Below are 16,643 nucleotides of genomic sequence, written 5' to 3'. Positions count from 1 at the left end.
GCTCCCGAGTGCTGGAATTAAAGGTGTGAGCCACCAACGCCCAGCCATATTGGATTTTTTAAAACTGCTTCCTCACCACAGAAGCTGTAGCTACTGATCTTATACTGGAGAAGCATCATTGAGCAGTAATTACATATGTGGTTGGCACAGGTTTAAATGCAGCGTAGTCTGTCACTGACCAGAACTATGGCTTTGGGCAGATTGCCTCATGAAACTTCAGCATTCTTCTTTTTTTTTTTTAAGATTTTATTTATTTATTATGTATACAACATTCTGCTTCCATGTATATCTGCACACCAGAAGAGGCACCAGATCTCATAACGGATGGTTGTGAGCCACCATGTGCTTGCTGGGAATTGAACTCAGGACCTCTGGAAGAGCAATCATTGCTCTTAACCTCTGAGCCATCTCTCCAGCACCAAACTTCAGCATTCTTACAGATAATATGTACAAGAAAAGTACAAAACTTTCACAGGGATTTAGTAAAAACTGAGACACGCACAATGCCTTTTTGATAAAATCTAAGAGAAAATACGTACTTTTATTTTTTAGACAGTGTCTCTCTATTATGTAGTCCCGGCTGTCCTGGAACTTAAGACCAGGCTGTCCTCAAATACCTGAGTGGTAGGATTAAAGGTGTGTGTCACCACATCTGGCTTAAAAACTGAAAGAAATATATAAAGTGCTGTTACATACAATGACAGTGTCATTTTTATGTCATAATACATATTACCATTGATATTTTATTCTGCTATTTGAAAATTCATGCTATTTGAAAAAAAAAATTTTAAAAATCTTCACTGTAAAGGTGATTCTATAAATACCCAGGCTTGTGTGCACACAGACTCTTTTCAGTTATCCACATTACTTTTCCCATAAACTTGATTGTAAAAAACTTGCAAACCAACAACAAAAATCACACACTGGAACTGCCTAGACCCAAAGTCTGTACATTGAGATGTGTAGCTTTGCATTCACATTTAAAGATAATAAAAATGGATTACTTCCAAAGTCTCGCATGTGTTTCTTTTTCTTTTTATAATACATTGTGTGTGATATGGAAGGGCAATGCATTTGACTTCTAGGTGGCTATTAAGAGCGAGTTCTGAAGCTGAGTGTGATGACATACACCTCTAATCACAGTACTGGAGATTAGGCAGGAGAATAAGCAGTTCTAAATCATCCTTAGCTACATACGAGTTTGCAGCTAGTCTGGGCTACACGAAAGTCTGTCTTAAAATAATATAAAGTAAATAAACCATTACAGTAATGGTCAGAAGCTTTGTCACATAGATTTTTATGTGAAATTACTCTAAATAAATAATAGCCGTTTCTGTTTCTTCAGCTGCATTATCTGGGTGATGTAAGAAGGCAGGCAGGCAGGTACACAGTGTGTTGAATGATAAGTGCACACAGACAAGCCAGAGTCTTTTGTTGGGCTGGGGTGTAGCTCAGGGATTGTGCAAAACTTGTGTTCAATTCCCAGCACTGAAAAATAAAGTGTTGCTTGTTTGGTGGCATATGTTTTGCCTATTTATATACTCTCTATAATAGATTTTTATATAAAAGATCCTTTTCTCCTGTGTTTCAGCCTATTTGGCCATTTGCATTTCCTCCAGTGAACCTGGTTACCTGGCAGGAAGCAGCTACTGAGTCATCATGTTCTGAGCTCCTAGAAGGAGTCAAGGATTCTTCCAACAGGCATGTTAGATAGTGATGAGCCCCTCAGGCAGGATACAGCTGGCCACTGCAGAGATAGTCCAGCGCAGGCAGTGGAGCAGAATGTGCCAAGAGTCAGCAAAGCCTCCCTTATCAGGAGACACAAGCTTGCACTATCAGGGAACAGACAGTCACCACACCAGCCCAGCCATCTGTAAATGGAGGGAAAAGGAATCCAAAAGGAATTGCTTAGCTTCTTGGAAGTCACTAGCATTATTTATTCTGTAGCAAAATTCAAGCATATGCAAAGTACAGGTTAGTCGATCCCAAAGGAATTTACTTCAGGCAGGAGACTGTGGGTAAGGTTGCTAGACTAACAAAGAAAAATGTAAGATGCCTGTTACATTTCCATTTCAGAAAAACAAAATGCACTTTTAGTACAAAAACATTTCCTGCAATATTTAAGATTTCTTTTTAAGTCTGAAATCCAATTGTAACTGGGTATTTTGTCTGAAAATCTGAAGGATGGCTAACCATATAGCATCTGGACTGTGAGTTCAAGTTCTACCACTTATTAGCTGCATGACCTTGAACAGATTATTTAACCTTTCTGAGCATCAGTTTCTCTACATATAAATTATGGATAAAATTTATCTTACAGAGTTGTTAATAAGACTAAATAATAACTGTATTAAATGTATTAAATGGGAACACACATAATATATGTCCAAAGATATTGCTCATTTTAGTAGAAAATATAAATGTTGTTGTAATCAAACTACCTTTTAAAACTTGGCTTTATAGTCCACATACTTCTTTTTTTTTTTTTTTTTTTTTTTTTGGTTTTGGTTTTTGGAGACAGGGTTTCTCTGTAGCTTTGGAGGCTGTCCTGGAACTAGCTCTTGTAGACCAGGCTGGCCTCGAACTCACAGAGATCCACCTGCCTCTGCCTCCCGAGTGCTGGGATTAAAGGCGTTCAACACCACCGCCTGGCTGTCCACATACCTTTTAAAAGGTCTGAGTAGAGGGCTTTTCCCCCTCATGATTACATGGTGCTTTCAACTAAACATGATTTTTAGATTCACTATCAATATCGAGAAGGAGTACACAGCTAATATCTAATAAACAGGCTTCCTAGTGTCTCTCCCCCCCCCCCTTGAGAGTTAACTACTGAGCTTAGTTTTAAAGGTGTCCTAAGCTTCAGATCTCCAGTGAAAAAGATTTGGATAAATATTTGCAAAATATTCCTGAAGTGAGCCCGGTGGTGGCACATGCCTTTAGCCCCAGCACATGGGAGGCAGAGGCAGGTGGATCTCTGTGTGTTCAAAGTCAGCCTGGTCTACAGAGCAAGTGCCAAGACAGCCTCCAAAGCTACAGAGAAACCTTGTCTTGGAAAACAAAACAAAACAAAACAAACAAATTCCTAAAGTGTTTACTAGATGGAAATCTTAAGCCAGAGGGCTGGGGACATAGCTCAGTAGTACAGTGCTTGCTTGTCTAGCATGTGTGAGACCCTAGGTTTCATCCCTAGAACAGGAAAAAAGGAAGGAAGGATGGAAGGAAGGAAGGAAGACAAAGTAAATTTAAAAAGAGAGATACTACCTACAGTTCTTGCATGGAGATTTGTTGCAGTAGGATTTATACTTTTCAAGTCATTTTAAAAGTACCAATTTGGACAGAAAATTCCAGTTTTTGCATATAGAATACTATTAACACAAAAAAAAATATACAATGGAAATAGCAGTGGGTTTAGATTCTAAAAAGCTGGTTTTCTCACTCAGAGTCTGTCACCTGTTTGCTTTTGACTATTTGCTTCCTGGTATATAAGAAAAATAATTGCCTCAGAGAATGAAATGAAGAGTCTATCATTTCAGACACTGTAGTATTGGGTATAGAGTTAGCACTCAATAAATGCTTGTAACAATCTATTGATTGTTATCATGCCACACTGGCTTTAAAGGAAGATTCAGGGAGTTCAGGCGATGGCTCAGTCAATATACTTACCATGCAAGCATGAGGACCTGAGGTCAATCAACAGAGCTCATGTAAAAAGCCAGGGACGGTGGCCCACACTAGGATTCTAAAGGCCGGGGTGTGGAGACAGGTAGTTTCCTGGAGTAGTCAGCTTAGTCTAATCAAGGAGCTCCAGGTGCCAGTAAGAAACCCTGTTTCAAGAAAACAAGGTGGAGGGCTCCTAAGGAAGAGCATCCGAAATGGACTTCTGGCATCCACACTCACTCCAGCACATGTGTGCCTGTGCACATTTAGGGATATGTGTGTGTGAAAACACACACACACACACACACACACACACACACACACACAAAAGAGCCTGGGGATTACTACTTTATATGGCTAAGCTGAAACGCCCTCCTCTGTACATGTCTGATTCTGGATGAGAACCAGTAACTTCTAAACAATGATACAACCTAAGGGGAATTCAAGGAAGGACTCTAGTCATATTCTTCATCTTCAGTGCTCTCTCTCTCTCTCTCTCTCTCTCTCTCTCTCTCTCTCTCTCTCTTCTCTCTCTCTCTCTCTGTGTGTGTGTGTGTGTGTGTGTGTGTGTGTGTGTGTGTGTGTGTGTTGAGGCAGCAGTGTGGAGAAGTAGCAGTGGAATAGAGTTAAGATGTAAGATCAGAAAAGGAGCTAAAAATTGTCCTATTTCCTTTTGATAACTTGTTAAATGAGACACCAAACGTGCAAATAGGATCCAGAAAGTAGAAAACACTGCCAGTAAACTCATGGTGTTAATTTTGAGCTGAAAAATCATATCCCAAATTCAAACCAGATTCAGAATTTTTTTCAGAGTGTCTACTGATTATACTTGTTATAGATTAACTAAAGGTAGAATACACTAGAAATAAAAATTGGGAAAATACAGAAATCACGACACTACGTCAAAGAAAAAAGAGCTCTGTGTTTGTATTTGCTGCTCACAAATGAGGCTCACACATCAGTGTGTCATTTTCTAAGGAGAAGGAGAAGTGTGAGGGGTTTGCCAAGGCAGTGACCAAGAGGGTTGGTCATTTTGAGATGGGAGGTCATAAGGATTGTCGGAATTTCAGGGTATTGCAGGGATGGTGGTGAACTAGGGGAATAGAGCTGGTGGCTGTGGAATGAAGTAGAAGGCAATTTTGAAAGTTGATGAGTCAGCCTCTGTATATTGTGTATCAGCTGTGCATGCATTAATAAGTCATGGGAATGCTATGCTACATAGAGCATAATGCCCACACTCCAGGGAGGAAGCAGGCTGTGTGGGTCAGGAGAAAGGTGGAAGAACAAGGTAAAAGAAAGGTTCAGTGACTAGAGGCTTAAGAAATATTGAGTATTTTTTAAAAATGTGTGTGTGTGTGTGTGTGTGTGTGTGTGTGTGTGTGTGTGTGTGTGTGTACATGCCAGAGTGTGCAGAGGTTAACCTCAGGTGTCAGTCCTCAATGTCTGCATGGTTTGAGACAGGGTCTCTTTGTTGTTTGCAGTTGCCTACGCCAGGCTGGTTGGACATGAGCATCCATGGATTCTCCTGGTCCCGCTCTCAGCTTGTTGTGGGAGCATTGCGATTACAGATGTACGATGGCTGCCACACGTCTTTGAGTGAAAGCTCAGCTTCACATAGCTTCTGGGGAATGAACAGGGCCTCCTGCTTATGCCCAGGGCATTTTACCCACTGTGCCATCTCCCCAGCCTGGGATTAGTATTTGAGTTACAATAAAAAGGAATAAGGGCTGTGTTCTCAGAGACTAGAATTTGAATCAGAGAGAAAGATGTTTTAATGATGATAGCAACAACAACAACAACAACAAACAACAATAATAATGTTCCAGGTATGCTCGGGATGCAATTAAAGGCCTGGCTTGGTCTTTGAATATGGTCAGAAGCAGAGGTGAAGCATGTCTCAAGTTCTTCCCTTGCCTCCTGTACCCTGGGCATGTGGTGTGAAGGGAAAAAGCGAGGGTGTGCATGGCTCTCACGGACATCTGAAACAGATCATGTCCTCCCTCAGGTTTCAGTCTTTCTCAGACACCCTCCCCCCATTTCACCCGGCCCACCAGAGCAGTAATTGCCAAAATAGACAGATTAGCACAATTTCAGCCCCTGTAAGTATCTCACTAATGCTCATTTGCTGACTTTAATGATTTCCAGAACCCCTTCTTGATCTCACTGTCAGCTCGGGTTCATCACAGAAGGAAAGTCTGTAAGCAAGGTGGGGGAGGTCAGCTCCTCAGTGAGGCATTGCTAGGGAAGTGAATTCGAAGGAAGTCTCTGGGTCGTTTTAAGACCTTAGTTCTCTAATGCCCTTGAGCACAAAAGTGCTAGGTGTTGGGTGTCCTGATGAACCAGCTCAGGCAAATACCAGTATTGTAAGTGATACCAAAGAGCAAGCCTTCCTTTCTCAAAGTTTCACAGCTTCCTCCAATCTGCCTGAGAAGGAAAACTCACATCTCCGAGCTGTTACACTATTGGCAGCCAGAAAAGTGAAAACAGGGCCTGGTCTTAACATATCACACCACACAGATTTTTTAACACATCAGGATAATAACAACAACAGTATGTGGACACCTGAAAATCTCTCCTGTGCCCAAGGAGAGTATCATGGTCAGAACATGGTGGCCCTGCAGACCCTATGTGTGCTGAGAGGCACATTCTTTGCCTGGGATCTGGAGACCAGGTGGTGCAACGGGCTGTGCAGTGCCAAGATGCAATGCAAAGATGTAATTCTTTGTTTGGGAAGATGTAATTCTCTGAGAGAAAAGAACAGAAGCCATTTGCCAGGCTCTGTGAGAAGTGTTTCCACAGCTGCTTATTGCCAGAGAATACACATTCCTCAGCTAACTTCTCTTGTAAGGCTCCTCATCCAGGAATATGACAAGAACTCAGCCTTGTCATCGAGGTGGAGGCAGGTTTAGCTCTGGTTGTTGTTGTTGTGTTTTATTTTCATTTTTGAGGCAATTTTCACTATAACCCAAGCTTGCAACTGCCAATAGTTCTAATATCTCAGCCTCTCAAGCGCTGGGATTCTAGGCCTAAGCCAATCATGCCTGACTGGGGAAGTCCTTTATGGGTAGTTTCCCTGTCTTTAGATAGCACCACACTTAAAAGGATCTGAGTTTCGGGCTGGAGATGTAGTTCAGTTGCTAGAGCACTTGTCTAGCATTCATAAAGCCCTGGATTTAATCTACAGTATTGCATAGTCCAGGTGCGGGGGCATACACCTGTAATCCCCCAAGAATCAGAAATTCATGGTTATCCTTGTCTACATAGTGAATTTGAAGCCATCTGGGGCTACATAAAACTTTATCTTTAAAAACCAAAACCAAAAATGATCTGAGGCCGTAGAAGTTAAATCTAGTTTAAAATAAATAAATAAATAAAAAGAAGAAGAGGAGGAGGAGGAGGAGGAAGAAGAGGAGGAGGAAGAAGAGGAGGTGGTGGAGCAGGAGAAGGAGGAGGAGGAGGAGGAAGAGAAGAAGAAGAAGAAGAAGAAGAAGAAGAAGAAGAAGAAGAAGAAGAAGAAGAAGAAGAAGAAGAACAAGAACAAGAAGAAGAACAAGAACAAGAAGAAGAACAAGAAGAAGAAGAAGAAGAATTAGCAAGGAGTTGGTTAAAGACAGGGCCTTCTTTCATGTCAACCTATCTCCCCAGCCGCTCCCCTACCTCTTCATCATAACTACCAAATCCTGGAGTGTAGGATCAATCCTGGCTGCTTCCAGGGCAACAGCTCAGTGGCACTAAGCACTCAGCTTGCCCATGGTGATGACAGTGACATCTTCACAGAGGGCAGCATCCATCAGATGTGCCCTCCTGCTGCTCAGCTCACTTCAGAAGGCTTTCATTTGAGTTTCTAATTTTTAAGATAATGGGAGGTTAATGGAGATTATTTTGATTTCCTCTTACCAACCAACACTTTTGTGTCTGGATCCTACTGGCCCAGCTGGGCTGCCTAAACAAACTTATTCCAAGCAAGCAGAAGCTGGGCCAGGATGCGTCAACCTCACCAGCACCATAAAGCTTCCTGTCTGAGACATACATGAGGTTTGTTTTGCATTTCTATGTAGCAGTCTGTGAGGTAAATCGGCCTTTGGGGATTTTTGACTTGCCCAAAATGATTGACAAAATAAAAAACCGTAAAGCTCCTCCATCCTCAAAAGACTGTCCTCATAAAATCAAGTGAGGCTTGGGCCTCACTTTCTTGGCTGTTAGCAATTAGGACCATTCAGAGAAATCCTAAATCCTGTTAGCCTCTTCAGCTCTGTGGTCAATAATTACTTTCTGGCAGGATGCCGTGTCAGTCTTCTGTGTGAGTCAGAGAGGAATTATGGGGACTAGCTTGACCTTCAGGCAGTAGATGTGCACCTCGCACCTGAGCCAAGAGCAGTCCAGCAGCACTGAACCAGAGAGGCAAAGTGGAGCCACAGAAATGGAGAGGAGCACTATCCTGAGGGCCCCTCAAGAGTCAATAGGCCCAGATGCCTTTGAGATACCTTGATGTCACTTTAGATGAAGAGCCTAAGAATGTCTTTTGCCCTAAGCCCACATTTGGTCTTAAACTTGGGATAGACTCCTAATCTTCCTGCTTCTGCTTCTCAAATTCTGGGATTACAATGTGCATTACCAGGGCTGAGACTCTCTTAACTCATGGTTATGACAGAGAAGTTGCCTCCAAATACTTGGTGACATAGTTGTCAATAGTTAATGTTATTTAGAAGAATTAGGAAAATGGGTACCAAGTGTTAGTTTAAGATGTGTTACATTTGTTTATGCTGTGGAATATTTGTTTAATGACGCAAAGATGTGTTTCATTCCTTAAGGTTGCAGTTGTTTAACTCCATGAAGCTGTGATTCTTTGCTTGTGTAAAATAACTGATTGGTCTAATAAAAGAGCTAGGCAGGAGAGGGATAGGTGGGCCTGCCAGGCAGAGAGACCAAAGAAAAGACAAAGAAAAAGAAAAGGATATAGAAAGGAGAAGGAGAGGGGAACACAAGGGGCCAGCCATGGAGTAAGAAGGAAAGAAAGATATATAGAATAAAGAAAGGGGAAAGCCCAGAGGTAAACCATAATTAAAGAGAGACGAGATAACTTATGTCAGAAAAGCTGGCTGGAAACAAGCCAAGTTAAGGTCAGGCATTCATAAGTAAAAATAAGTCTTTGTGTATTTATTTGGGAGCTGGATGGCAGACCCCCAAAGAGTAAAAAGAAACCAACTACAACCAAGGAAGGCCACAGTGAATGGGAAGTGGAGAAAGCATTGTCAAAGAGTCTAAACCCCAAATGCCAGGAGATGGGAACTCACTTAATGTTGAACGATTTGGATGATAGTAATGTTTTGTTTTTGTTTCTACAAAAACAAATTCAGAGTAATCTGAACTCTGGGCATTCTACTAAAATTAATTTCTCGTATAAGCAGCATCCCGATAGGAATTTGAACAGAAGGAGAGCAGCAAACGGAGGCTGGGGGGGGGGGCAAGGAGCAGGGACAAGGTGTGAACAAGGCAGAGGCTTTAGGCTGACAAGAAACAGTTGTCAGACTTCAAAGCTTGCAACGAGACTGACAGCTCTGAGGATCTGCACAGGGACTTGGCTGTCAGCCCTCCTGATGGTCACAGATAGGACAGCTTTCTTGCAGAATGTTTGCATGGGTCCCAGGCTGCCTTCATGGGTACAGGGATGCTGACAGTGCAGGTGGAGTCATCTTCACAGCAGCCCCAGGCTCCTCCTATTGTACCCACTTCCTCTTTTTCAAACTGCTTCTCATCAGAGAGGCTGGGGGCCCATTCCAGTGGCTTTGGCGGTGGTACATTGTGTGTGATTCTTGTAAAGTGCTCCTTTTATGCTTTCAAGTTTATCTCAAGAGAGATAAAGAATGCTCACAAGAACATGACCTGGCAAAAACAGCTTCCAGGGTTCAAGTTGAGCAGGATTCTATAGACATACAACCGCGCTGTTTTGCTTCTTTCGTTTAAAACAAACAAACAAAACATAGATAATGTCTCCTTATTTGGCATTGTATCCTGTGGTTTTTAAATCACCACCCTGAACATTTCAACCCTTTGTGTTCCCAAACAGATGTTCATGCCCCAAACTTGGAGGACAATTGAAATTATTTTTATAAAGAAGGTAATATAATCACTCTACCTAACATTCCACCTAATGTGGAAAAAAAATGGAAGTTTAATTTTCAAGGTATAGATACACTCTACTGCATCCCAGAATGCTCTACGGATCTCCTAACGCCCTGACTTTCTTCTCAGAGTAACAGTAAATAGAAACTAATTTCACAACATTGCAAAGTTGATCAATTCACTCCAGCATGATGACAGCTGGGCAGTAGTCACAATTTCCCTTTGTTGTTATTACTCTTTCCATGTGTTGGGAAGCAAAGGCCAGGAAGGACAGGTGAGACTGGGCTTCAGGGGTTTGGACAGACTCCAGGGAGCAAACTTCAGCTCAGCTGTCATCTGTGGGAAGTGGCTCTTGGTTGAGCAGTGGTACTTTCCAGTGTCAGCACTTGTGTTGTGTCAGCAGCTCAGACTCCACTGTGAGGGGCCCCATGTCCTCAGTCATCTTTCATCTTAGGAAAGTTCTCTGGTGTGAAGAGCCTGGGCTCAGAGGGCGGGGAGGATGAGGCCTCAGTGAAGCAGATGGTTGGGCACTTGAACAGCAGTCTAGTACAGGAAGGAGAAGGCTCTGTGGGAGCATTGACAAATGGGAGGTAATTGGGTTGGAACACATCTTCATTCTTATAGCTCCGACAGAGACCTGACAGGGCTTGCCATATGATCTCCCTTAGTAAAAGGCCATTACCATGCCATGACCCAACTCACTTGTGTTGCCCCACACATGTTGGACACACCCTTTCCACTTTGGAAGAGTGCATATTGGAGTAGATTTTCTTGAAGCCTTGTTTCTATCTGAGAGAGAGAGAGAGAGACAGAGAGAGACAGACAGAGAGAGACAGAGAGAGAAAGAGAAACACACACACACACACACACACACACACACAGAGAGAGAGAGAGAGAGAGAGAGAGAGAGAGAGAGAGAGAGAGAGAGAGAGAGAGAGAGAGAGCACTCATTCCAGGTGGGCATGGTAGCCAAATAATTCCAAGGCATTTGGACTTGGATTTTCTGAAGTAGGAAAAGAATGAGTTATATTGGCTAGATAGGAAAGGTGAGACCGATAGGTTCCTTCTTTCTTCCCCATCCTCACCACGGTTTTGCCTCAGAAAAGGAGGAAAATGAATGGGAAGTGAGTGTCCCTCACTCAGGATGTTCCAACTTGGCATCTCAGCATGGTAACGGGGAGGAGGAAGAGACAACTGACATTCACCTAGTGCTAACTCAACTTGTTTAAGCAGTCATACTTTATCTAAAAACTACATTAAATACTTAGATACAAACCCCTACTGTGTCAGCATTGTTATTCACATTTTTAAAAGAGAACTCTATTAGACTCTTGTAGGTAGCTGAGAATCTAGGAAGCCAAACTTTAAAACCCAAGGCTTCCTGACTCCCAAGTCCACTTTCTTTCCAGTTGTCTTGCTAAAGTGCCCACTCTGAATGAACACGCACTGGATCCTGATGTCTGTCCACAGGGAGAAGACTGGAGTGAGTACTGTCTCCTTGTTCACTATGTACCATGCCATCCTTGATGTCAGGGAGGAAATGAATGGTCATTTTAAAATTCTGGTTGGCTGAAGGACAAATTTTATGGCAAAGTGTGAAGATCTAGTCCTGGCATACAAAGATGGATAAATCTGTGAAGTGAATATGCTATGACTTATTTGTTGAAAATTTAATTATCCTTAGTGACTTGTCAACAAATTTAAGAATGCCTTAAATCATACCATTCTTACACTTGCCATAAAAAAGAATAAGACAGCTGAATTTATAAAAGGGTTATTATCTTTCAGGTATTATTCTTTATATTTATAAGGGTCATTTAATTCTGCAATGATCCTATCTGAAAATATAGTTATTTTTTCAGTCAGAAGCCCAGGTGCAAAGCACAGAGAGGTTAACAAACTTGCTCAAGATTGCACAGGAAGGAAGTGGCAAAAAGGCAACCTGAACTTCTAAACCTGGACTCCTACCAACTGTTCTTTCTGCTACTTGCCATTAGGGAAGATCAGACAGAGGTAGGAAGGTCTGTTTTATATTTGGAAAAATTCCTCTTTTCTCATTTTCCATTCCTAGAGTAATAGCAACCTTTTGCAATACTGAGCTATGCTAACATCAAGACAAGTCTACTTACATCACTCTTGAGTCCTTCATTATGTATCCTTCTCCAGCTCTCTCTTTTCTTCTGAGAATGTCTCCAGAATCCTTCTCTGCCCTTATGAGTGATGGGTGACTGTGGACTAACATCTACCTCTTTCCCCAGTAGTAGATAGTCAATACCTGAACACCCTTGGGCCCAGGCGCTAGACATAGAAAACCCCACTATCACTGTATACAGGCCTCACCAGGGAGAGACAAGACAAGTCATTCATTCACACTGAACACTGTGAGGATGATGAGTGGGTTTTTTTGTTTTGTTTTGTTTTTTGGATAGGGTTTCTCTGTGTAGACCTGGCTGTCCTGGAACTTGGTTTGTAGACCATGCTGGCCTTGAACTCAGAGATCTGCCTGCTTCTGCCTACTGAATGCTGGGATTAAAGTCTTGGTCCTATGGAGCTCGCTGGAGAGGGACTGAGCCCTTCTGAAGAAGCCTGACACTGTCACCTGCCCGTATCATGGAGCTGGAGAGAGACAAACCACTGTGACTTGGTTTGCCCATAGCAGCTAAAACTTGCTTCTGCTCTACTTTTGTCTGCAGACAAGGCTTACAGAATTACTCACTCTGCCCAGATGCATAAAGAAAACAGTTTGCTTTTCTTCTAAGTCACTATAATGTCCCTTATAAGCCTGCACCAGATGAGTAACAAGAGGGGAAGAGCTAATTTTAGCTCCACAGGGTTTCAAACTTAGTCTGATTCAGCTATTTGAACAATGTCTTTTGACTTCTGTGTCTTGGAGATAAGGTGAAGTCCTTCCGATTCTCTCCATTCTGCTTGCTCCTTCCTAAACCCACTGCTCTGAGGCCAAGTTCACATGGCCACCTTCCTCACAACTCTGCCTTCATAAACATGGCAGTGTGGGGCAAGGATACAGTGGTCTCCTAGTAAGGGAATTCAAGACAGCGGGGCAAGAGCTCTCTTGATCTTGGTATTGTGTCATTTTACTTCAGCCCATGGGTAGAAACCTGAAGGGGAGTAGCATCAGAGGGCACAGGGAGTCCCTGCCTGGCTTGTGACTGTCCTCTATGTCTTTTCCTAGCAGTAGCTGGAGAGTTCTAATGGTTTCTGGTCCCAGCAGAGGATATTCTTATGATACCAGAGAAACCAAAAGACTCCGTTTTTTAACTTGAAAAGAGTGCTAAGAGTCCTGGTGATCTTTTTTTTTTTTTTTTTTTTCTAGCAGTAGTTGACCTGCTGGGTTGCTAAGCTTCCAGATGGGTCTTTCTTTCAGGGGGAAGTGGGCTAGAAGAAGAACTCGGAGAGCAATGAAAATACTGTGTTTGCTGAATATTGTCCCCACAATGTCAAGGTAGTCTTGGGATGGTTGAATGGCTTGCTTACACGTGTGTGTGTGTGTGTGTGTGTGTGTGTGTGTGTGTGTGTGTGTGATGTAGTAGTAGTAGTAGTAGTAGTAGTAGTAGTAGTAGTAGTAGTAGTAGAATATGCTTCAAAATCCTCTTCAAAGGGAAATGTAGGGCACAAAGACATGAGCTCTGCTATATCCTTGTATTTTACACAACTTTTGTACTAAGCCAGTTTTCCTATCCTTAAAATGGTATAATTGCAGTATACACCTCATTGCACAATTACAACATGTAAGACCATTACCATATACCCAGAACTTAATACTTTTGCCTGTCTTGAAGGAAGCACTCAGAAACATTAGCTATTTAGATCCTAAAAATGAATACTATATATTTAAAACCTCAGAAACATGTTGTGTATGGTATACAAGAGTGTAAGTTTACAGAATAACTGAAGTTACATAAGCCCAAACGAGTTGTATGTCCACCATGAGCCTTTCTGAGAAAACTAGAGCATGACATGATAGGATAGGTGTGTATGATGGTGACTCTTCCTTGTCAGCTTGACTGGATTTACAATCACCCAGGAGACACACCGCTAGGACTTCCTGTGGGGGCGTTTCAAGAGAGGCTTAACTGAATATGGGCAGTGCCATCTCATGAACTGGAGACCTAAACTGACTAAGGGAAGGAAGGAGAAAGCTAGTTAAGCATCTGCTTGCATCTCTCTCTGTTCCTTATCTGTGGATGCGATGTAACCAGCTCCCATTACCAGGCCTGTGCCACCACCATGGACTGTTCCCCTCAAACTGTGAACCAAAATCTGTTCCTTCCTTGAGTGGCTTCTAACTGGCATTTGGTCATAACAAAAGTAACTTCTATGCTGTAAGAACCAAATTACATACTGTATATAAAGTATTTAGCAAAGTTTGACGTCCAACTGAGGTTTGGTGCTCTTCTTTCTCCTTATGCCAGTCATGTACTGTCTCATAACTCATGACTGTTAGGTTATCAGCCAGAAATCTTGAGTTTTTTATGACAGAAGTTCAGTAAAGATTGTGTAACAGATTCAAATGAATCTTCAAAGCTAGGGCTCAAAGCTATAACTTTTTCTTCATTAAATACTACTGGTTAGAGGACAGATGTTTCATGCCCCTCCACCAACAACTTCAGCCATCTTAGGCACATATCCTGTACAACCTTGTTTCTTCATTAAAATTACACCAGGGTCTTTGGGAGGCATTTGCATCTGCTTCAGTCACATTGCTCAACCCACACTTGGAGAGAAAAGTGTTTGCATAAATACTAGCAGATGAATTTTTTAAATATCACTTTTTCTTTCCTGGCACTCTGTGAGGGAAATGAGCAAATATAAACAGAGAAGTATTGCATTAGAAATATAGCAGATGGGCTTCTGTGAGACCTGGACTTCCCTGGACTTTCCACATTTGGGAGCTGTAGAATTATGACAAAATCCACTTGTAATATTCTTGCTTTTGATTTCTAAGCAATATTAATTGCTTAAAGACTTGGCTTAATCCACACTTTCAGCTCAGGTTTCCCTTTGGGTTAACCAGCAGGATATTGGAATCTCTCTCTCTAGGAGGGATTGCCTGCTTAAGTCTAACATAAACTCAGTTTGACTCAGGAATCATGGAAAAAAAGAGAATAGTGTGTCTTCACTCCATGCAAGAGCTAGTGAGAAAGAAACCTTTGTTTCCTGTTTTGGATGACTTCATGTTTATGACCTAGAGTCTATAATGCATATTAAACATGGGAACTAATTATACATACTCCCTCACTTTCCTTGATTTGGGCCACTTTGGTTTACGCCGTACACCCTAGGAGATGCATCTATCCATGAAGGACTGATTATGAACCATCCTTAACACCAACAAATTTCCTGGAGCATCTAGGCTCAGGACTAATTAGTAACATCCATCCCCTCTCCCAACTCATATGTTGATACTAAGTCCACATTGTTGATGGAGTTTGGAGGCAGGGCATTTGGAAGGTAATTAGACTGTGAGGTAGAGTCTTTATGAATGGATTTAATGTCTTCATAAAAAAGAACCCAGAGCCAGCAAGATGGCTTACAGCTACCAAATCTGATGACCTGAGTTTTATCCTGGGACCCACATGGTTGAAGGAAGGAATCAACTCCCATAAGTTGTCTTTGGACCTTCGTATGCACATGGTGGTGCATGTGTGCATGAATCCCCATATGCACACAAAATAAATTAGATATAATGATGGTGGTATACCCAGAGAACTTCTCTGTTCTTCCTACCATAAGAGAACAATGAGAAGGCAGCTGTCTGTAAACCAGCAAGCAGGCCGGCAGGAGACCGAGTCTCTTGGTGCCTTAGCCTTGGACTTCCAGAATTGTGAGAAAGTGGTTTCTGTTGGGGACATCCAGTATATATTATAGCAATCCAAATGGACTACGGCAATCTATTAGGGACCAGAAATTGTCCTAAGGGTTGAAATATAACAATGGAGAAGACAAGCATAGTCCCTACTGTTAACAAAACTGAAGTCCAGTGGGAAAACAGCCACTCATGGTATAATCTAATGATTCATTTAAAAAATGGCGACAGAAGCAATAGTTTCCATTACCAACAACCACAGTATGTTCCAAGGACTGGTTTTGAAGTAAATGAGTGATAGAAGCTGCCCTGTGACCTCTTGTTATATTTATTTGTTTATTATTTAATTTTGTGGTGCTGGGAAGGAAACTAGGGCATTATGCACCTACCCAGGCAAGCAAGTACTCTAGCAAAATCCCAGGCCCACCTTGCAGCCCCTTTGTTGTCAGAGCCTCCATAGGACAAAGGTTGTCGATAGTTCATAGTTGACTTGGTTGACCTCTGTCTTCCGATAAGTCTTTAAAGTCCCCTCAAAAGCCCATAAATTACACTACTTGTTATGGCAATACCTGGATCTTGGAGAATACATCACCTTGGGTGGACAAGTATTAATGAATTTTTTTGAAGTTACAATGATACTTACATATAAGATCTAAGAAGGGAGGTAGCACTATGTCATAGAAAGACCATAAGCTTTGAGGTCTGCCCTGGACTAGAATCCTAACTCAAATGTTTATTAGTCTTGTGCTTTCCAGCAATGTATTTTACTTTTCTGCTCTTTAATGGCCTCATATGGAAAACAAGGAAAAGAATGCTTATCTCTGGGTTTCAGAGATTGTTTTGTGAAATAATCCTGAGAACTGTTTAGTATAGATCACTATGATGGCTAATATTGATTGGCAACTTGATTGGATCTAGAATCACTTAGGAGCCAACCTGTGAGGAAGCCTCTAGATCCGGTCAACTTTGATAGGAGGCCACATCCCAGCTGTTGGTGGCATTGTTCTATGGATCCTAGACTGAATAAAAACAAGGA

The sequence above is a fragment of the Cricetulus griseus genome (genome assembly GCF_003668045.3).
Source record: "Cricetulus griseus strain 17A/GY chromosome 1 unlocalized genomic scaffold, alternate assembly CriGri-PICRH-1.0 chr1_0, whole genome shotgun sequence".
In the NCBI taxonomy this organism is placed as follows: Eukaryota; Metazoa; Chordata; class Mammalia; order Rodentia; family Cricetidae; genus Cricetulus; species Cricetulus griseus.
This window is presented reverse-complemented; position numbering follows the sequence as displayed.